The sequence below is a fragment of the Staurois parvus genome, unplaced genomic scaffold (assembly GCF_062004578.1).
Source record: "Staurois parvus isolate SC_StPar_1 unplaced genomic scaffold, SC_StPar_1.0 ptg000227l, whole genome shotgun sequence".
Lineage (NCBI taxonomy): Eukaryota > Metazoa > Chordata > Amphibia > Anura > Ranidae > Staurois > Staurois parvus.
In genome coordinates this window covers 3346516-3370243 of record NW_028318023.1, presented here as the reverse complement: position 1 = coordinate 3370243, position 23728 = coordinate 3346516, and the positions used below count along the sequence as shown (strand labels likewise).

Sequence of the window (23728 nt, the reverse complement as noted above, 5' to 3'; positions counted from 1 at the left end):
GTTATCAAAATTAGATGTAGGTACAGAGTCCCAGAAGATAGAGAGAGTAACAGAGGAACTCATTTTATGGGAGAATTCTTACAAGAAGTTTTGAGGTTTTATTTTACGTTCCCTACCATCCACAATGTAGTGGAAAGAGAGTAACTAAGGGGATGTCAGAAACTATAAAACTATGGCCTGAATATCTTCATATATTTTAAGCCCCTAAGGGGATTTATGGATTTTCTTCCTATGGGATTTTGTTTGGAAGTATGTTGTTCACTAGCTTATATTTTTTTCTCTTCAACTCAGATCTTACAGAGAATATCCTCTTAAAGAGGAGTTGCACCCTCCACTGCCACATTTGGTACCTTTTGGGGTGGAAAGGATACCTGGTTTTAAGAGGTACCCACTCCCACTTCCAGCTCAGGTCACCGTGGTGAACTGAGACAGAAGTTTGGGCCCCCCCCCCACAGCCCTCTGGGACACTTCACAGGTCCCAGAGGACTGTGGCCTATTCACAGAGTGCAGCACTCTTTGAACATGCACAGTAGGAAACTGGCTTCTCTGCCAATTTCCCTTAGTCAAGATGGCGACACCAGCATTCGACAGCCGATTGAAGAATCGGCTCGCGGTGAGGTCGCTGCTGGATCTCTGGACAGGTAAGTGCCCTAATATTAAAAGTTGGCAGCTATAGTATTTGTATTTGTAAATGTTGTATAAAATTGCATTCCAATTTGCCTTGCCTACGTATTGCACACTGCACTCATTGTGCACATAGCACTAATAATGTTTTGATTACATGTTTGCATTCTTTTGAATCCTGATTAGAAATTACCCTGCCTATGTAACTCCCTTTGTTACCATAAAACTACAATTGTAATATTATTGTGATACTTACGTAATCATGTGTATAAAAGTTTAAATTGCACCGTATAAACAGAACAGTTATTTGGAAAGGTTATTTGGAGTGTATCTTTTAATGCCTGTGTCATTTGGAACCACTAATCAATATGAGGATAGATGTTGCCTATCTATAAAATGTCATTATTAATTTCCAGAACAAGCCCTTTCCTACTCTATCCAAAAGAAACACAAATTTGTCTGGAGCTGCACTTTTTCCATTTTGTGTTTTTTGTCACAAATGTTAAAATGCTAATTTTAGATCTGAAGATTGGTTACCCCCCCAAAAAAATAAAAATAAAAGATAGGGGGGTACTAACCAGTATGTACCTATCTACAATTTACTAATTACAAGAAAATATCAGATTCATATATAAGTTTAGCTGCCTGTATATCTGGATCTGCTGATTGTTTCTACATGGAATTTTCACTGATCACAACAGTGGTTTGTGACTGCGTTACTTTCATTTTAAATATAATCAGATATAAGATCCTGACTTTTAATTATCTTTCATTTAATGCTGAATGGCACACTAAGGTACAACTCATCAAAAAAGGCTTCAGCATTGATCTTTTCTACTATTTCCTCTAGCTCCCTGATTTTGTGCTGCATTAGATGTTTAATCCTGGTCACCTCCCCAGAGTAGTACAATGTTACTAAGGTAACACTGTATTGCTCTGGTCACTGCATGTAAAAAAATTGTGAAAAAAAAACGTAATAAAGTATTATGTTATGTTGACCCAATTCATTTTCAGAATTTGTTTTCGTATCTTTGGCACTTGTTTCGTATTCTCGTTGGTACGGGTAAAGTAAAAAAAAATTGCAGTTTTTACAGAAGATTGCTATATATTTATTTTTATTTATTTCAGGTACTTATATAGCGCCATCAATTTATGCAGCGCTTTACACATATATATTGTCCATTCACATCAGTCCCTAACCCACAAGGGGGGGTACAATCTAAGGTCCCTAACTCACATTCATACATACATGGGACAATTTAGACAGGATCCAATTAACCTACCAGCATGTCTTTGGAGTGTGGTAAGAAACTGGACTATCTGGAGGAAACCCACGCAGGCACAGGGAGAACATGCAAACTCCAGGCAGGTGGTGCCGTGGCTGGGATTTGAACCAACAACCCTAGTGCTGCCAGGCGGAAGTGCTAACCATTTAGCCACTCTGCTGCCCGTATTTGATATATTATTGTAATTGACAGATTTGAATCAGACTGATTCAATATTTCTGGATGCTAGTCCAACCCACCAAGAGAAATGACATAAGCTGATTGGACAATATCAACTGGCGTCATCCAAATTAATGCATGGAATGAAATCTGAAATCCGGATACATTTGTTATCCTAAACAAAATTATCAAACTAATTTGAAAATGTAACTCATTTGCCAATGGGCCCAAACTACTATCACATCATGTGACATCATCCAAATGAAACTAATGCAGTCGCTGATTTTGTTAAAACCTTTTTTTTTTATTCGTTGACATTCATTACTATGTCCATTTGGAGATTCGAATACATCCGAATCTCCAAAAATAAAAATTTTCGGCCAAAAAATGAATCAAAATGAAATGCACATGTCTGTGACCTTCTATACAGTGGGGCAAAAAAGTATTTAGTCAGCCACCAATTGTGCAAGTTCTCCCACTTAAAAAGATGAGAGAGACCTTTAATTGGCATCATAGGTAGACCTCAACTATGAGAGACAAAATGAGAAAACAAATCCAGACAGACAATCACATTGGCTGATTTGGAAAGAATTTATTTGCAAATTATGGTGGAAAATAAGTATTTGGTCACCTACAAACAAGCAAGATTTCTGGCTCTCACAGACCTGTACCTTCTTCTTTAAGAGGCTCCTCTGTCCTGCACTCATTACCTGTATCAATGGCACCTGTTTGAACTTGTTATCAGCTAAAGAGCATCTAAAATGGTAAGCTGCAATATTTTATTTTTTAAAGTTATGCCATATGAATGGGAACCTGTGACAAATATAAAACAGCTGTTATCCCAATTTGGCTGAAAAAGTTAAACTACATTATAAAGAGACTCTGGCATTTTGCCTATTATCAGGGAAATATTTACCCATTGATATTTTTCATTGCAACATTGATACTGAGATGTTTCAGTATTTTTATTTTTTTTTGTTAGTTATGGATTTTCTTTAAAATCATTGACAGAGTAAATTTATTTATTGGGCGACTGTCACTACATATGTATCTTAATTGAACTAAACCTTGCATGTGTTCATGGTGTTTTTTCACTGTGAATATATTAAGTGATTCCTTAAACCTCTACATTAACAACAATGTATAAGTTATTACATACACCTAAAACTTGTGCTATGAGCTTAATTGGAGTTGGAAATTTTTCCAAAATGTAAGCTAGCACTTCTGTAGAAGGAACCACTCCCACTTACCTCCATGCTAATAGGGCATCTTTGTCACTGACAACCAAAAAAGGAAGGCTCGTCTCCAATAACCACCAATCTAAGATGGTATATTTATTACCGATCAAATATGTAAAGGGGTCCTTCTCCACTGACCACCAATCTAAGAGGGCACCATTGCCACTGACCACAAAACAAAGAAAGGCATTCTCCACTAACCATGAATATAGGAACTTTTCTATTGGCTAAAATGTAAAGAAGGCTTTTCTACCGACCTCCAATGTAAGGATGCATTTCTTCATGAACCAATGTAAGAGGGAATTTCTCTTCTGACCACCAATGTAAAGGAAAAGGAACACCATAAATCTCATTGTATGAATTTCTTTTTGCTTCCATTATCACTCTTTATTTTATTTCATGATTACCAAAAAATGATTTCGCTATAAATTTAGTATTACTGGGTGGTATGCATCCTGGGCTGATTTATTTAGTCTGTTTTGTAAGTTTTCTCTGAGCTCAGCTGATCATTTGTTTTCTACTGCTGGGGACTGTCCCTAGTAAAAGCATGGGATGTGACAATAATCTGAGTTGTGAATATTTATATTTACCTTGGCCACCCTCTTAAAATTTATTGCCTGTGGTGCATGCTGGGAGGGGGTATATATATTTAGGGGAAGTTGCAGAAAGCTCTCTTGCCTCCAAATCTGTGCCCTTGGGAGGATGTGTGCTGTTACTCTGGGACCCCCAGTCCTGTTATCTGGAGAAAGGAAATAGAGAGCCAGCAACTCATTCTTTTTCCAAATATGTTGGTTTATTAATTGGTTGTTAGCCTTAATCATAGCCATAAAAACCTCAGAAAAACAACATACATATACACACCCCCTCCTCCCACCAGTCACAGGCTAAATCAATTAGTCAAACCAATTAGAGTTGACCTTATAAAACATCCCAAAAGTCTAAAAAGAGGAAAGAAAAATGAATCATATTACAAAATTAGTTAAAAACAAATTTAGATTTAAATACAGCATGCGGGAAAGGATATAAAAGTTGATTGAACGAACTGTCAACATCAATCACAGTGCACTCAATCGCTAGGAGAAAGGCATGGAACTTCTATTACCACATATTTAATATTACATCTGATACCACATATTGGATATTGAGAGATCTGCCAAAAAAATAATTAAGTGGAAAAACAGGCATCGCTAAAATAAAATATTAAGGCTGTCCGTTAAATTGTGAAGATGTGAACCCACATGCAAAAATCTAAACTTGACATCAACAAAAAATGTTTTACCTAAATACTTTTTATAAAAATAATTGTCAAAAGTATGGACAAATAAGCAACAATTATTTTGCACATGGGATAGCACACATTCACCGCTGACAGTGGTATACAAATGAACATTTCCAAACACCGCAAAAATGAGGAAGAAAAAAAGGAGAGTACCAAAAAATCATAATTTCCTTTATTTGAAACAAAAATCAATGTTCCATCTATGGTTGAGGATGAAGAAGAAGAAGAAGAAGAAGAAGAGGATGAGGATGAAGAAGAAGTAGAAGAAGATGAGGATGAAGAAGAAGAAGAAGAGGATGAGGATGAGGATGAAGAAGAAGAAGATGAAGAAGAAGAAGAAGATGAGGATGAGGATGAAGAAGAAGATGAGGATGAGGAGGAAGAAGAAGAGGATGAGGATGAGGATGAGGAAGAAGAAGAAGAAGAAGAAGAAGAAGAAGAAGAAGAAGAAGAAGAGGATGAGGATGAGGATGAAGAAGAAGAAGAAGAAGAAGAAGAAGAGGATGAGGATGAGGATGAAGAAGAAGATGAGGATGAAGAAGAAGAGGATGAGGATGAGGAAAAAGAAGAAGAGGATGAGGATGAAGAAGAAGAGGAAGAAGAAGAAGAAGAGGATGAGGATGAGGATGAGGAAGAAGAAGAAGAAGAAGAAGAGGATGAGGATGAGAATGAGGAAGAAGAAAAAGAAGAAGAAGAAGAGGATGAAGAAGAAGAAGAAGATGAGGATGAAGAAGAAGAAGAGGATGAGGATGAGGATGAGGAAGAAGAAGAAGCAGAAGAAGAAGAAGAGGATGAGGAAGAAGAAGAAGAAGAAGAGGATGAGGAAGAAGAAGAAGAAGAAGAAGAAGAAGAAGAAGAGGATGAGGATGAAGAAGAAGAGGATGAGGATGAGGAAGAAGAAGAAGAAGAAGATGAGGAAGAAGAAGAAGAAGAAGATGAGGAAGAAGAAGAAGAAGAAGAGGATGAGGATGAAGAAGAAGAAGAAGAAGAGGATGAGGATGAAGAAGAAGAAGAAGAAGAAGAAGAGGATGAGGATGAAGAAGAAGAAGAAGAAGAGGATGAGGATGAGGAAGAAGAAGAAGAAGAAGAAGATGAGGATGATGAAGAAGAAGATGAGGATGAGGATGAAGAAGAAGAGGATGAGGATGAGGAAGAAGAAGAAGAAGAAGAAGAGGATGAGGATGAGGATGAAGAAGAAGAAGAAGAAGAAGAAGAGGAAGAGGAAGAAGAAGAAGAAGAAGAAGAAGAAGAAGAAGAGGATGAAGAAGAGGATGAGGATGAAGAAGAAGAGGATGATGGTGAGGAAGAAGAAGAAAAAGAAGAAGAGGATGAGGATGAAGAAGAAGAAGAAGAGGATGAGGATGAAGAAGAAGAAGAAGAAGAGGATGAGGATGAAGAAGAAGAGGATGAGGATGAAGAAGAAGAGAATGAGGATGAAGAAGAGGATGAGGATGAAGAAGAAGAAGAGGAAGAGGATGAGGATGATGAAGAAGAAGAGGATGAGGATGAAGAAGAAGAAGGGGATGAGGATGAGGATGAAGAAGAAGAAGAAGTAGGATGAAAATAAGAAGAATTCCAGTACAGCAAAAAGTGTATCTGCAGAGAGCTCCGCTATTTCTGACAGTTCTCTGACAGTTCCTTCACATTTACAGCGGTTGAAACATTGTATCTATTTGTTTCCGAATAAAAACATCTGTATCCTAAATGGAAACAAATAGATACAATGTTTCAACCGCTGTAAATGTGACGGAACTGTCAGAACTGTCAGAAATAGCGGAGCTCTCTGCAGGGACACTTTTTGCCGGCTGTAGAAGGGATGAAAATCGGGGAAAATTCGATTCGTGCATCTGAAGTTTGCTAATTTTCGGATTCGGCGCGAATCGAATTTTTCCTAATATTCGAAACGAATTCCACTTCGCCAAGTTCGATTCGCTCATCTCTAGTTGAGATCTAAGATCCACTGGCCCTCTCTCTCTAACAAAATGTGGTGCACATCATGCACTGGTTAATGCTTTCTGAATCTCTCAATGATACTGAATCTAAAGGAACTCATATTGGTAGAGTGGACATCCCCAAAATGTCTGGAGAGGACGACTATCAAGGTATAGGCCTGGGTATATAGACTTGAAATTTATTGCTGCCCCTCCAGAAGGTGACTCCAAGAAGGAAGAGAAGGATGGCTGCATCCAGCATAGGGCAGTTCGCTGTTGTGAGAGACTCGGCGGGCTGGGCACAAGCCGCTACTAATGGACCCTGCAGGAAACCTAAACTGATCACTTTGGAAACAAATATTGCTGGTCATGGCTTAAAAGCTCACAAGTAAATATTGCTATTCACAGCTAAAGGGTACCACATGTCTGTGAGAGGAGAGGAAGTCATTTTTTTCTCATTTTGTTCTTTAGGAGCTCTTGGGCATCCCGCGAACAAATTGAGTTTTCATCAAACAAACACTGAGTGGAAGTCCAATGACTGGTTGCTTCTGACTGGTCAGTGAGTTTTCAGGTGAAGGTGTGGAGCCATTATCTCTAGACAGACTAAAAGGCCCATTATAACTATAAGTGGGTTTTATAGGGTGAGCACCATATACAGAGCATCAGGGTATTACATATTATCCAAACAGAAATAATTCCACATTCTTTATTCTTTCATTTAACACCAGTGTTAATATACTTTGAACTGCAGATACAATTTTTAAGAGGTTCCCTAAGCCCTGAAACTTATTTAAATTATTACTCCAAAAAGATTCAGAAAGGCTTGGTATAAAGATTATTTTATATGTATATTTCACTTTGAAATAAGAAATATCAACAAACACAACTGCACAAAGCTATCTATGCTATTTTCTTAAGATCAGCTAATATAGAAGAATTACTGCAAATGTTAAATTCTGAGGTGGATAACAATATGAAAATACACACTTTGGAATAATGCATTGATAAAACTGTACTTCAACAAATATTACTTTGCGCTGCAAAATGTAATAAAAACTAATTGCATCAAGTTTAGCTCCTGGTTGTTTACATGGAAATAAAATACATACAGATAAAGCATATGCGGTGCAGAAGCTAGGGTTTTCTTCTGTTTTGCTATAGAAACACTGAGCTGTTGTCAGGGGACTCATAAATATCCATCTGGAAGGAGAACCAGAGCATGTCTGGTGTAGATTGTTTTTCTAGCCTGAATAAAACACCAGCAGTGCCACAGGTTTATTACACTTAAAGCGAAAATCCCAGCAAGCTGCTAAATACACAAATGAAAAACATATAAAACATATACAGTGCCTTGGAAAAGTATTCATACCCCTTGAAATTTTCCACATTTTGTCATGTTACAGCCAAAAACGTAAATGTATTTTATTGGGATTTTAGTGATAGACCAACACAACGTGGCACGTAATTGTAAAGTGGAAGGAAAATGATAAATGGTTTTAAAATTTTTTTACAAATAAATATGTGAAAAGTGTGGGGTGCATTTGTATTCAGCCCCCCTGAGTCAATACTTTGCAGAACCACCTTTCACTGCAATTACAGCTGCAAGTCTTTTGGGGATGTCTCTACCAACTTTGCACATTTTTGCCCATTCTTCTTTGCAAACTAGCTCAAGCTCTGTCAGATTGGATGGAGAGCATCTGTGAACAGCAATTTTCATGTCTTGCCACAGATTCTCAGTTGGATTTAGGTCTGGACTTTGACTGGGCCATTCTAACACATGAATATGCTTTGATCTAAACTATTCCATTGTAGCTCTGGCTGTATGTTTAGGGTCGTTGTCCTGCTGGAAGGTGAACCTCCGCCGCAGTCTCAAGTCTTTTGAAGACTCTAACAGGTTTTCGTCTAAGATTGCCCTGTATTTGGCTTCATCCATCTTCCTATCAACTCTAACCAGCTTCCCTGTCTCTGCTGAAGAAAAGCATCCCCACATGATGCTGTCACCACCATGTTTCACGGTGGGGATGGTGTGTTCAGGGTGATGTGCAGTGTTAGTTTTTCTGCCACACATAGAGTTTTGCTTTTAGGCCAAAAAGTAAAATTTTGGCCTCATCTGACCAGAGCACCTTCTTCCACATGTTTGCTGTGTCCCCCACATGGATCCTCACAAACTGCAAATGGAACTTCTTATGGCTTTCTTTCAACAATGGCTTTCTTGGCACTCTTTCATAAAGGCCAGATTTGTGGAGTGCACAACTAATACTTATCATGTGGACAGATTCTTCCACCTGAGCTGTGGATCTCTGCATCTCTTGGTAGGTTTGCAGTTGTGCCATACTCTTTCCATTTTCCATGATGGATTGAACAGTGCTCTCTGAGATGTTTACAGCTTGGGATATTTTTTTTATAACCTAACCCAGCTTTAAACTTATCCACAACTTTACCACTGACCTGTCTGGTGTGTTCCTTTGCCTTCATGATGCTGTTTCTTCACTAATGCTCTCTAACAAACCTCTGTTGGCTTCACAGAGCATCTGTATTTATACTGAGATTAAATTGCACACAGGTGAACTTTATTTACTAATTAGGTGACTTCTGAAGGTAATTGGTTACACTAGATTTTAGTTAGGGGTATCAGAGTAAAGGGGACTGAATACAAATGCGCACCACACTTTTCAGATGTTCATTTGTAAAAAATTTTGAAAACCGTGTTTTATTTTCCTTCCACTTTACAATTATGCACCACTTTGTGTTGGTCTATCACATAAAATCCCAATAAAATACATGTACGTTTTTGGTTGTAACATGCCAAATATGGAAACCTTTAAGGTGTATTTTTCAAGGTGGAAGCTGTTTTACCTGCCAAAGGATTTGTAGTTCCTGCAAAATACTGCATTTATCTCTAATGCAGTTATTTGTCTATTTCCTTCTCCAACCTGTGAATGGACAGTCAAAAGAGGAGCCACAGCCTGATAAGTTCATCTCATGGTCACTCTGCTCTCTCCTCCTATCAACATACTCCTTTTAAGCACATGGACACTGCAGCACAATTGTTTGGCCTAATACATAGCCTCCCCCTCTCCCAATCTGAGCTCTGCTATACAGGGAATTACAAACCAACTTGAAGTTAGGTTTTTACATTGCTTGCATTAAAAAAGTATTAGGGCTGGTTCACACTTGTGCTAATAAAAAATGCAGGTAAAAACTCATACTCAAAACTCACTTGCATTTACCTGCAATTTTATGTGCATTTACCTGCATTTTATGTGCTTTTTTTTAAACTCATATTTTATGTGCATTTTTTTAAACTCCTATTGTGTTTAGCTGCTTTTTTATGTGAGTATTCTGATTCCTGTGTCATCATTTCACTTTCACAAAAGAATACAATAAAATCATTATTAGTGGACACAGACACAATATAACATACACAATTCCTGCTAAATCTCAAAGATAAAACTGCATTGAGGTAATAAATAAATCTCTTTGTGTGCATGAGGTCTTGGTGTTCATTCACATTGGTGCTGTGGCCTGTACAGAGTGAACCAGATTTTTTTCTTTTTTTATGTGGCTGAAACTATGTGCAGGGAACCTATTTTATGCTATGGGGACACAGCAAATGTATGAACACGGCCACAGGTCCTAATTTGACAGGCATGTGGATGCAAGTGAATGGCACCAAACACTGGCAGTGTGCATTTGGGGCCACTCACCCACACCTGCACTCCAAATTAAAGTGATTCTAAAGGTTCATTTTTTTTGGGGGGGGGATAACAAACATGTCTATACTTACCTACTGTGTGCAGTGGTTTTGCACAGAGAAGCCTGGATCCTGCTCTTCTGGGGTCCTCCGCAGGCTCTCCTGGTCCCTTCCTCCTGTCGGGTGCCCCCACAGCAAGCAGCTTGCTATGGGGGCACCCGCAGCTCCTTGTGTCCATTCACACACGACTGGGCCCTGCCCCCTCCCTCTCCTCATTGACTGACTGGCTGTGATTGACAGGAGTGGGAGCCAATGGCCAATAAGGAGGCAAAGACCCGGGACAGCCGAGGCTGTTGTTCACATCGCTGGATTGTGATGAGGCTCAGGTGCGTATTGAGGGGGCTGGGGGCACTGCTGCACACAGAAGGTTTTTTACCTTCATGCATGGAATGCATGAAGGTAACAAACCTTGAGCTTTTATAACCACTTTAAGACTGGCTGTGTTCATCAGCTGCTGTGTCTCCATTGAATTACAGGTGGCTCCAGCTGCACAAACAAATCACTCATACACACTGTATGCGCAAGAGAACCCGTGTGAATGCGCCCTAATTTTTATTTATCTGTTTTTATATATATATATATATATATGTATATATATATATATATATATATATATATATATATATATATAGTAAATTTCTTTTCCATTTTTTACAGTGCTTTTGGGGGAGGGAGGGGCAGTAGATGGTGTCAGTAGGGCAGTGGACTGTGTCAGTAGAGCAGCGGATGGTGTCAGTAGTTTTTAATCCTTAGAATTGTTTTTACAATTTTATAGTTTTTAAAAAAAAATTTACAATTCATTTTTTAGATTTCACTTTCATTTTTTTTTTTTTAATTTTTTGGGGAGGGGGCAGTGGATGATGTCAATAGGGCAGTGGACCATGTCAGTATTTTCTTATTTTTATTACTTTTTACAATTTAATTTTTCTATTATTTAACAACATTGTTAATAGTCCTGTTGGGCAGCTTCAGTAAACTATCAGGGGTCTAAACAGAACCCTGAAGTCTCACTTTTGAGAAAGAGAAAAATAATGAGGAAGCATTCCTCAGTCTCTCTGTAGCCTCAGCTGCACTGATGATGAATGAATAGGAGACAGAGGCTCCTATGCATTCAGAAACTAAAGCATAGTAAACACAGTTTACTATGCTTCAGGCATGAATGGCCAGAGCCAGTGATCTGTTCATTCAGAAAAGGAAGGGGCCAGTGAATTACATATTTACCAGCCCCTTTCTCCGCTCTCCATCCTGACACATTCCCCAAAGCAATGGGTAAGAGAGGAAAGGAGGGAAGCAGGCAGTGCTACGGGGTCTGGGCAGTAGAGGAGATAGTCATGATTGGTGTGGCAGGGGGGCAATAACAAGCACTGATCTCCCTGTACGGCTCTCTATGAAAGCAGCTGAAAGCCCCCTCTCCTCCTCTCTCTTTAATGGTTTTAAGCTGCTTTTATGGGGAGCCATACAGTGAAATCAGTGCTTGTAACTGCCCACCCCCCACCGCACCGATCACCCCCGAATATCAGATTCCCTATACTCCTATTGTGTTCTGTGCGTTTTGGCACAGTACACCTGTTGAGCAGTGTGGAAAACTGCAGCAGTGTTGCAGATTTCCTCATCGCTCTGCACCACAGGTGTCAGGTATGGAAAAGTGTAAATAGGGTGCATAGAAATGCATTCTTTTCTGTATGTCCTTGCAGAGCTGTATTTTTCCTATGCAGAAAAACACGGCTCTGTGCTATGTTATGAATAGGCCTTAATGAATACAGATCTGTGTTAAATCATGTCCTTCAAAGTTGCGTGAAGTTCAGTGTTATATTGCTCACACATCAATGTGATGATAAATACAATATTAAAAAAAACTGTAAGTAAAGCTAAAAAGTACTGGTCATCCATTTTTCAGTCAATAAATTGTATTAGCTCTCTCCAATTGCCTTTGGATCCTACATTAGCACTGCAAGATATTATCTGACGGTATCTGACATCCCCAACATTCAAGTTATTGGTTTTAATGCATGCTTGCTCTTCCTATCTTTAGCAAATTAATAGCTCACAAATGAGTGTCCCCTACCGTTCCATTATATATGCAATGGAAAATGCAATTAGTAACATTCTAGAATGAGTAAAGCTGACCTAAGAGTATCGTGGATGTCCCAAACATTTTTAAAAGTTATGGCTGTCTTCAAGCAAAGGCTGTCTTCCAGCAATCTAGACCTCACCTCCACTATGCTATCTAGTATGCCTCCCTAATGACTTACCCTCATATTGGTTTCTTGTGATGAGCATTTGGTTAGAACAGTTACCACAGAGTCAATATTTACCCATTTTATTTATATATAAACTTGAAGTGTTACTAAACCCATAACAGTTAAATCAGTCTGTATATGCACTAAAGCATGCTTGCTATACTCACTGTTGAACCTAAGGGGTTAATCTTCTGCATTGTGTAAAAAGGCTGTTTGATCCTGACTTCTCTGCCCCTCCTCTTGTTCAAATGTCCACCTGTAAGACAGACTGAACCTGTAGCCACATGCCTATGCTCAGTTTAGTGTGTAATGCTAGAGAGTTTTTTTTCTTGGGAGAGTGCATGTGATCAGCACAGTCCAGACAGAGGGTCAGGGGTTTTACATCCTCCTAGAGCAGAAAGAAAACTCCTCCTACAAGCTTTAACCAGTGCTCTGCTGAAGTCACAAGACTGCTGATGAGAAAAGGTATTTAGCAGTTTATATTTACTAAAATAATTGCACTTCCATGTTCTGTGTACTGTGGGAGACCAGATATAGTGAATGCAGGGTCCTGGGTTTAGTAACACTTTAAAATTTTGTTTTGTACACATTGATTATACAGTTATTGTGCGTACTGCAATGGTATGCTATGTTGTTCACTTTCTTCATGCATTTATATCTAGCAAATGAAATGGACTTTCGTTGTTTGCTTTTTCGTGTATATGAAACTTAAACATTTTCAATAAAAATCACTTAATTTAAAAAAAAAAAAAAGCAAGAACTTCTGTTAGTATGGTGCGCAATGCACTGCTGAAATATGTGCTTTGTAAATACATACACACAAACATATACGTGCACACACTCATATATTCACACATAAAATGATTTTTTGAATATTTAATGACATAATATTCGATGCCCATAAATTATTACAGAAAATATAGCATGAGAGTAAATCAGAGTCAGACAGCTGCAGCCATTAAATATGCCATTACTTTCAAGGAGTCCAGTGTAAGTCAGTACTTTACTGATTTCTTTTTCTTTTAGCTCAAAATATAAAACATTTATACTGGGACTTAAAGTGCTGCTGCATATTTACTGCAAATTGAGGTCATCCTGTAGTATATGTGAATACATGCATGATTAAATAGGGATATAAACGAGAATAAAGTGTGTTTTATCATGGATTTACACTTTTGTCATCGTTTAGGTTTTATTATGTACTTATTCAGCAGTAATAACACAACACAGCTGGGGTGAGAGCTAGTGTAATGGAGGCAGTGTCACTGACTGACTGTAAATCAATTATATTTTTCTTGGATAATGAAGAGAGATGTCCTGGATCCACTGAGTGGCAGAGATAAGAGAACACAGCTGAGGAGAAAAAAAAAATCATCTACTTCCGCTCTGCCATTTCTGCCCTGCAATTTCTCTAGCTGTAGGACCTGTTGTACCTCAAGTATATACCCATATGGACTTTTGCAATGTTAATATAGTTCTTATTTTCTTACATTTTGAAAAGAGTGTTTTGTTAATAAAAAAATGGAGCAGTATTTTTCCTTGGTCATTTAATCATTTGCCATGTTACTACATTAGCATCCTGTACAGCTCTAAAACAAATTAGGAGTGTAGTAATTATCCCCGAAGTGGCCACAGGAAATATCCCAAGTCTCCTTATCTGTTGAAGGCTGCCAGTCCAAGTACCACCTTCAGAGCACATAACAGACACAGGCTTAGTCTAGGGGTGTCTTTGTGAAGATTTATTGCAGTAGTTGAACACAGGCAGGTAGAGGGATGAGGGTGCAGGGTACTCCAAAGCACACACTGGCGTTAGAAGACAGCTTCTCAGGCAGTCACAGTCCTGCTAGCAATGTCTGGCATCTAACCCTCAAAGCACAGGCATACCTTGAGCTTCAGGCAAAAGGTCCTACTCGCAATGTCCAGAGACACTCTTTAGGGAAAGAGGTCCTTATCCAGCCCAGCTTCCTAAGGTAGTGTCCTCCGGAAAATTTGCCTTAATTCAGGTTTCTCCAGACCCTCAGCCAAGCACATACTGTGCACAAAACACAAATACTTCCAGCGCATAGAGTTTTGCCTTAAAGTCTACTTATGCAGTGCATCATCAAAAGCAATGAAATAGCATCCTTATGGCCTGTTTCATCGATGCAGCCCCCCCCTCAGATTGGGGATTCTAGTAGACAACCAGACTAGTGTATTACTGATGATTTATTATATAAAACAAAACATACAGCCAATTGGATACTCACAAAAATAAATGTAGCTAGCTCTGAAGAAACGATGTGTCACGATGTGTTTGGTCACAATATTCCTACACTGGATTGAGATTTAGTGTCATACAACGCCTGTATACATTTATTTTTGCGAGTATCCATTTGACTGTTTTATTTTATACAATAAACCTTCAGTAATGCACTATGTGTGTGCGTCCTCCTATGTGCTCTTTTAAAAGCACATGCTGAGGCCGGATAACAACAGTTCTTCCAAAACACAGCACGGCTTCCAGAGGCAGAGGCCCAAGAGGAGAGAGCTCTGAACAAGCCCTCCCAAACATTTATCTTCTCCTTAGCCACACCTTCTGGGCCTATCTCCCAGGGATTGACTGAGGTCAGATTAAATGCCATAACATAGTGACTGTCCCAGCTACTCTATTTCTGGAAGTTCTTCCCTAGGCAGGAGCAACGAACCACCAGGCTTAGGCAGATCTGACCAGACTTAGAAAATAAATTGCTGCTTAGCTAAGAACAGCAGAACCCAAAACTAAATATATCCAGCCTAGGGCAGGGTACCACAGGATAGTATTTAAATAAAGTTTTAAAGGATGCCTCACATCAGAGTGCCAATATTGGAGGACAACTAACCTTAGAAACTGGGTAAAGGCATACATTAACTCATAATTTTATGCAATGTGGAAACCCCACTACCAAGCATCTTAAGTATCTACCAATGCTGGACAAAACAATACACCAAAAAGTGATCAGCAGTCATTAGTGATGCAGCAGTATAGATTGCTATGAAATAGAAAAGTTAATACTTTTATATAGAAAAAGGATTTTTCCAGGAAGGAGCGAGCGATAGGATCAAATCAAAGCATCAGCAACAATGGCTGATGCCTGCAGAAGGGCCATGAAATGTATCAATAATTCTTTTGTTAATAACAACACCATGGTTTATAAATTTTGCCCATGGAGCAGACAAAATGGCTGTGGAATAGAAAAGATTTTTTTAGAGGTATTTCTGGGGGTAGAAATTAAATATTTCAAAGGTGTTTTAGCTTTGACATAGAAACACTCTTATTGATGAACTTTGACCCATTGCAAAACAAGATATATCAGTAGCACAATAGTAGAGTCGTTCCCAGTTTCACAGTCTGCATTGTGGAATAGGTGCATTGTCACTGCAAGCTACCGAGTAATCCAAAAGGTCATAGGCATTGTTGCAAGCCACAATTTCTGTTCAAGGTTTAACTATTGTCTGACACACACTTATGTCTGGATGCATTGAAAGAAGTCTAAGGATAGCACCATCTTTCTAGCAATATTAACATGCGACACAGTCTTTTTAGAAATATAGCAGAAGCTTGGTAAAACCTATATTTACTGTGTGCACTCCATAGGTTTATGAAAGGTGCTTGCAGCAACAGCTGGCACAACAGGAACTGTACCACCAGCTTCTTGACCATGTAAATGTCCAGTTATTAGATAGGCTGGGTCCACATTTAGGTCTCTCTATATTCATCAGGATGGATGGTTGGTGGTTCTAAGTGGCAGAGGGAGAATTAGGCGCATATGTGCTTGCTGCTGTGGAGGAAATGTGGGGGGTGGGGGATAAAGCTAATTATGCACAGCAGATGAACCACTGTTTTCACTTTTTTTTTCGCACCTTGTCCTACTAAAATCTCTCCAGTAGGTATGTTCGCCACTCTAGTCATCGTCACCTGTGATGACAGGAGCCTGGCTTTTGGCATCTCTAGGGGTAGACATCCATAACTAGTGCTCTTTAATATACAGGTAGCAGGAGTCAACAAAGCAGCTTTGATTTCAGACTGGAAGCAAATAGATTTTTTGCTTATCCAGTTACACATAAATTAGGCAGCTTGCCCACAGCAAAGAAATAGAAGCCATAAAACTAAAACTTAGCCTGTATGGCTCTAACTAGACAAAATGTTTTTCAAACAAACTAATAGATTCTGTTCTCATATCCCGAAAATGATTTGTTCTTACTTGTCAAAGCCACCACACTTTGTTCTAAAATAAACATCTGAAGGCAGCAGCTTCCTCCATCATGAACAATTACAGCACTGGTGTAATTACCCATAGATTATTCCAGGGTTCAGACAACCAAACCAATTGATTCCTAAAGTGGCTTTCCATTGCTTCAATCACATCCCTTACATATGCCATATACAAAGCAAGTGCCAAGGATGACATAATAGTTGAAAAAACAAGGATCATGAGTAAGTAGGGGCCTAAAGAACCGAAAAAACACTGAAAATAAAATAGGCTAATATCAAGTGGTCCATGCATACCCCTCTTTTAAGTTCTCATGCACCCTGGACATTTTTACAGCTGCTGTTTTTGGCTTTTTATGGTTTTTTCTACAGCTGGCAAACTCCCCAGCATGTTATCCTATGTGTCCATGCACACATAGACTGTAATCAACGTTTTTTTTGGCTGGAAAAAAACCCAGAGCTAGTGGGCTTCTAGAGGAGTTTTTAGCTGTAAAAACGCTCTAACGCTGAAAAACATGGCAAAACGCCGTAAATCGAAGAAAGAATACTGTGAGATTTCAGGCTGTTGGGGCATTCTGCAGAAATCCTGAATAACCTCCAGGAATCTTCAAGCATCCCCGGCATTCACATGTCTACATCTAGGTATGTGGGAAGAGGAGCTAGTATATCCCTCCACTCCCTATAAACAATATGCAATAACCTGGTTGCGATACATTGATGATGTCCTAATGGTATGGGATGGAGGTATGGATGAGCTTAAAAGCTTTATGGAATTTTTGAACAAGAATGATAGAAATATCAAACTTACGTATACAGTGGATAGAGAGGTGATAACATTTTTGGATTTGTCAATCTCTGTCCACAAAAATAAACTGGTCACTAAAACATTTAGAAGGGAAACAGCGGCCAATACACTTCTACATGCTAATAGCTACCATCCAAAGAGTCTAAAACAGGGAATCCCTATTGGTCAGTTCCAGAGAATAAAAAGAAACTGTACAGAAGAATTAGAATATAGACATGAATCCATCCAGCTCTACAAAAGGTTCAGAGAGAGGGGCTATTCACATAGAACCCTAAGAAGAGCAAAAAGAAGAGCCCTCGGTAAATCAAGAGAGGAACTAATTAATAAATCAAAACCAAAGGCAGCTGCGAATACTGAAAACCAACCGGTAAGATTCATAACTAAATTCGGACAACAATGGGATGAAGTCAAGAAGGCCCTGGACTCCCATTGGCATTTACTAATTCAAAATCCGCAGATAGCGAAAGTGGTAGGAGAGAGCCCCCATATGGTGGCAAAACGAACTCGGAATCTAAATGATATATTAGTACAATCAGAATTTCAGAGGGTACCACAGAGAAACTGGCTAACTAGGAAGACTGGTATATATGGTATGTTTCCATGTGGTCATTGTCAGATTTGCCCATTTGTACATAAGTCTAATCAGTTCTTCAACAATGATAACTCTAGGATATTTCAAATACGAAGCTTCATTAACTGTTCTAGTAGTAAAATGATATACATGATAGAATGCCCATGTAAAAAGATTTATATAGGAAAAACCAAAAGAAGCCTTAGGACTAGGATTGGTGAACATCTGAGAGACATTAGAAATGAAAATAGGAATGTAAGAAAGGGAGAAAAAGTGAACCCATTGGCGCAACACTTTAAAGAAGTACACGGGGGCAAAACAGATGGTCTAAAAGTAAAAGGGATCTTTCTGCTGAATATTTCGGCTCGTCGGGGTGATTTTGATAAAGTCCTCCTACAAAAAGAAAAATTCTGGATCTATACCCTTGTCCCATCTGGACTAAACACAGAACTTAACTTTGGGGTGTTTTTGAAATAAATTCCCTTGAACTCTCTATATATCATGAGTTATAATCTACATTGCGATACCCTATATATGCACTAAATATGGGCCTCTGTGGACAAAATATGAACCTAATTGTTCGATTCTTTCTACTCTAATTAGGTGGTGAGCATATAGAACAATAGGACTTTTTTTAAAATCTTGGTAGCTGTACTTGGTCTTGATGTTTCCCTATGTGAAAGTGAAATATGCTAATAATAGTCTCCCGTCTATCATTCTCCTGGAAGATGATTTGGTCCATAGTAATTAGGCTCCTCTTCCACATCCAGCAATCATTTTTAAATTCAGGATATATGTTTTAATTCACTTCTGGATATTCCCAATGTAGTGATATTCTTTCAACACAAGATGGCGAGGTGGAGACTCTTTGGTATGCAATTAGTGCACCATATAAGGCAAAGGATTGAAGTCCCCTCCCAGTTCTGACGAAGTCTGCGGTGATTGGCGGACGAAACGCGTCAACGTATTGACGTCACTACGCTCGGCGTCTTCACAGGGTGCGGCGCCCACGAGGCGGGAAGGAACGGCGGTGTCACAGCTCCCTGCTAGGTAGGCCCAAGACCTTTTGAGAACTACCAGTGGGCTATTATCACAGCGGTTCGCAAACGGCAATCCCTCAGGGAAATATATCTTCCACCGGTGGCAAGTTATTTAAAAGCTTACGGCTGTTGAGATTTACAGAGCCTACATGGTGTTCATAGGGCATGTTGTATGGGCCTAATTTACCCTGTATACTCGGGGAATTTTTTGGAAATCCTCTAAGGAGGAGAATCTACATATATATATATATATACATACGCTATCCTATTCAGGTATTTTTTGCTGTGACATAGCCACATCCTTATAAAACCGCAAATAACCTTCTCAAATTGAGCAATTTTTGGAAACCCTTCACTGGGTATATTAAATTCAGGTATCTACGGCCTGCTATATGCTATATACACACTATATGTGTTTGAAATCCACGCATCGTGTATACCTGGTCCCTCACCCCCATATGCATTTTTGGAAAAGCATCAAGGACCTGATCTTAGTTCAAGTCGACAGGAGTCTTCTTGATCCTTATTGATGGTAATATATCCACATCTCTATGTGTGTTTTGTTTTCGGGATTACCTGATGCCCATGTTCTACACATTTATTATCTTTTTCTATGTATATCCTCAGAATCATTTGGTACTGTGGACCTTGTTCCATTTGGGGTGGCTATCCAGGAAGTCCCTACATTTGAGAGGCGGGTATGATAGTCTCACCTCTGAGAAGGTAACAGCAGCATCCATTGACTATTGTGGAGGGAGGCCTGGTAAATTTTGGATGTGATTTGGTTTCCATATTGCTAGATACATACCATGTATTTTTGTGTTCCAGCTTGTACATTCCAGGAGGTCCCTGATATATACTGGGAACACACCCACTGAATATACGGTTCACACAAATATTAAGCAGGAAACCTACGGAAATCCAGGATAACTATTCCATCATTACACTACTCTGCCTTATATGGTGCTCTGTTGGCTAAGATGACCCTTAATTGAAGACGCTAAGTGTTTTTAAACATGATTTTATTTTTTTCATATGTACACCGTGCTTATGTTTAACCTCCCCATGATCTATGTGATCAAATAAAGTATTGTTAAATTCATTTGAATTCATACTACTCCGCGTGGATCTTTTAGAAACCTTCTTTTTCAGATAGGCGTGTTCTTGTCACACTATCATATTGTTTAGGAATCTTCAAGTGCCTGATACCCAGGACAGGTATATGCAAATTGTAGATGAATAATACACTCTTGGATATAGAAGAAACTTTCTTTATGTTTTTGTTTTCTGAAATCAAAGGGTATGAGAAAGAACAGAATTCACATGGAACAAGAATCAGCACTTGGAAATATGTGTAAAAATAGACTTTAATTATTAATATACCACATCAAAGAGAAGTAATCAAACAGAAATAAATATGTCTTTGTTATATATGTGATGTAAAAAATTCCATGGCATGCCTCTCACTGCAGTGAAGTCTGAGTAAAGGTAAAAAAAGACATTTTTCAGATGCGCAGGTAGCGGATTTTATTTTGCCTTTTTTCCATACACATACTTTACATCTTGTTAAAGTGGTAGCAAACCTACCTTGTACCTACAGGTAAACCTAAAATAAGTATGTAAAGCTGATAAATGTGAGCTCACAAAGGAAGTAAGAGCAGCTGTGCACAAGGTAACCAAACGAAGCCTGTAAAATAGTGTAAAAATGATGTGCAGCGCTAAAAGTAATACTAAAACCAAATATATAAAAGTTCAATGCGACATATAAAAACCTTATAGATAATGTAAATCATAGTAAAACAGTTCCAAGATTAGCATAAATGGTCCATATAATGATTAGAGGTGCTCAGATATTCCTATTACTTTCTGAGGGTGAGTGATGTGCAAATGGATGAGTAAAGAATGCGCACTCACCAGAACGCGCAAATAAATGAGCGTTTGTATATTATATCCCAATGTCATCTAATGGTCATCACAGGGTATGGCAGGAATCAGGGTAGACTCCCGATGGTGGTCCTGGGATTCAGTAGTGGGGCATCAGGGATATCCAGAATCCCCCTTAAAGGGTGCGTGGGTGCAGCTCTCTAGATGTGGTGGAGGCTCCCTCTCTGGTGGTCAGGTGGCAAGTAGCTGAAAAGTGATATTCCGCACAGGAGTCAATATAAAAGCATATCCATAGTGTAGCATGTTCAGGGTTTTATTAAGGTATGCAAGTATCTAGGAAATGGTAACCATAACAGAGTGATAAAACACATGGACTAACCGTTCAGGGTAGAAAGAAGGCTGCCAGAGCTCCACGTTGCTCCGGCGGTGTAACATCATGGCGTTACTGGCTTCTGCTTACGTGTTTCGTGCACCCGCACGTCGTCTGAGGGGAATACCATTAACGCCTAGCCATGCGACGTCCATTTATATGCTTAGTTCATGCGCATTAGGTATGCACCATTGTTGTGAACTCATCTCATGTATCCAGCGTGTCTCAAGTTGTGAGACCGCTCGCAGTTTATTAACCCCCCTCCAGTGGGGCTGTACCTTGTCAATCCCCACAAAAAGTAATGAGGATGGGTCTTTATTGTGCTTCCGTTCGTAATGGTATGATAAGGCTTTACACGCTGGATACATGAGCTCCGTACATTACACCCACAAGGCCATAATATTGACATTGACTTAAACTGTTTTATTAATAAAAGTTAATTTATATGTGATTTTATGATTACTAAATTAATGTTTTTAACTAATAGAATAGGCATGATTTTCCTTCCTATACCGATTTTATACAGAAGTGGTTTTGCATGATAACATTTCCCGTCTGCTCTGTTGGTTAATACTCATCATATCTTTTATGACATAATTTTATGCGTTATATTATTATATTTATTTATTTATTGATTCATTATTAACTGATAGTAGCATTCATATATGGTTCACCAGTATTAACCATGCACTGTTTATTTATATACATTTATAAGTTTATGATATTTATATTTTTTTAATATGACTTATCGATTAGTAACACTTATTTTAATATGAATTACTGCTTTTATTATGAACTCTGTGTAAGGGATTTTCAAATAAGTATAATTTATTCTAGCATTTTTCCATTGGTATATATTGTACTATTAGACGCTCAACAGCTGTCCCACCGATAGTCTCTTCCAAATCTTCTAGCTCAATTACTGAGGATTAAGCATTTTAATATTCAACCTATTTATATATACCTACTGTGCGCATTTATACACTTACTGTGCGCATCGACTGACATGAAAGATTGTCATATTAGCATACACATTCTCAAATACCGAAGGAAAAATGGTGCCCGCTTAGCCTCGCGTGCGCATGACGTTAGGTCTTCACAACAATGGCACATACCTAATGCGCATGTGCTAAGCATATAAATGGACATCGCACGACTAGGCATTAATGGTATTCCCCTCAGACGACCTGCAGGTGCATGAAACGCGTAAGGAGGGGCCAGTAACGCTGTGACGTCACGCCACCGGAGCAACGTGGAGCTCCGGCAGCCATCTTTCTACCCTGGATGGTTAGTCCATGTGTTTTATCACTCTGTTATGGTTACCATTTCCTAGATACTTGCATACCTTAATAAAACCTTGAACATGCTACACTAAAGAGGGAAACAGGAATATTCTGCATGAGTCAGAAAACAGGAACACTAGATCTAGGGAGTGCAACAGAACATAACACTTTTAGCACATTGAAACACACAGCTAAAAACACGTGTTTTATGCTGCACTCCCCAGATCTAGTGTTCCTGTTTTCCTAAATCAGGTAGGGTTAAAGAATAACTGATGTTTTAACCAAAAGAACCCATTAAAACTAATGCATTCCAGTAACGTGCTATAAAAAGCACATTTTACAGCATAAACAGATTGGAAAACAGAATGTGGAAGCTCCACATTCCAGAACCCAGTCACTATATAGAGAGGTAAAGATATGGCTTCAGCCTGAACTCCTTCTGACAAGTTTCGCCCCAACTATGGATTTTACTTATAGAGATTTCCATGATTAAGCCCTGTAGGCAGGGCAAAACAAGTCAAGAGGAGCATAGCCAGGAGGGATTCAGGCTGAAGCCGTATCTTTACCTCTCTATATTGTGTGCAGTGTTTCCACCTACTGTTTTCTGGCCTGAATACATTTTTTTGAAGGTCGGCACCCGATCTGTGTTTTAGACTACAGGGGGAAGTCTTGCAGTCTTGCAGTCTTGCAGAGCGGCACTCTAAGTTTTTTGTGTATGGGTCACATTTTACAGCATACCACTGCTACACACAGTAACATGACACACATTGTGGTGCACTACCAACAGACCTAGGCAGTGCGGCACAACACATCTGAGTTTTACTGAACTGTAACACAAAGATGTAAAAAAATGCTTCCTGTCCATTAAAAAATGTACTGCAGTACACTGGCAGCCATTAAAAAATGACTGAGCTGCCTTAGCGCGACACATTTTAATGCGCAAAATACTGCATTTCACTGCAGTGCAATACTGCACTGAATGGGTCCAGTCTTCATATGTCACCTCCAACCATTATTCCCATCAAATTTCAAAAAG

At 39.0% G+C, this 23728-nt stretch overlaps 1 protein-coding gene and 1 long non-coding RNA gene across 2 annotated transcripts in view; one reads left to right on the top strand and one right to left on the bottom strand.

The window, feature by feature from the left end:
• Positions 1 to 23728, bottom strand: part of NPFFR2 (neuropeptide FF receptor 2) — a 229933-nt gene that overhangs the window by 93632 nt on the left and 112573 nt on the right. The gene's annotated exons all lie outside the window — the stretch shown is intronic.
• Positions 18987 to 20257, top strand: LOC149460517 (uncharacterized). Its single transcript, XR_016313059.1, has 2 exons — positions 18987 to 19878; positions 19984 to 20257. It is a non-coding gene; the product is annotated as an uncharacterized LOC149460517 (long non-coding RNA).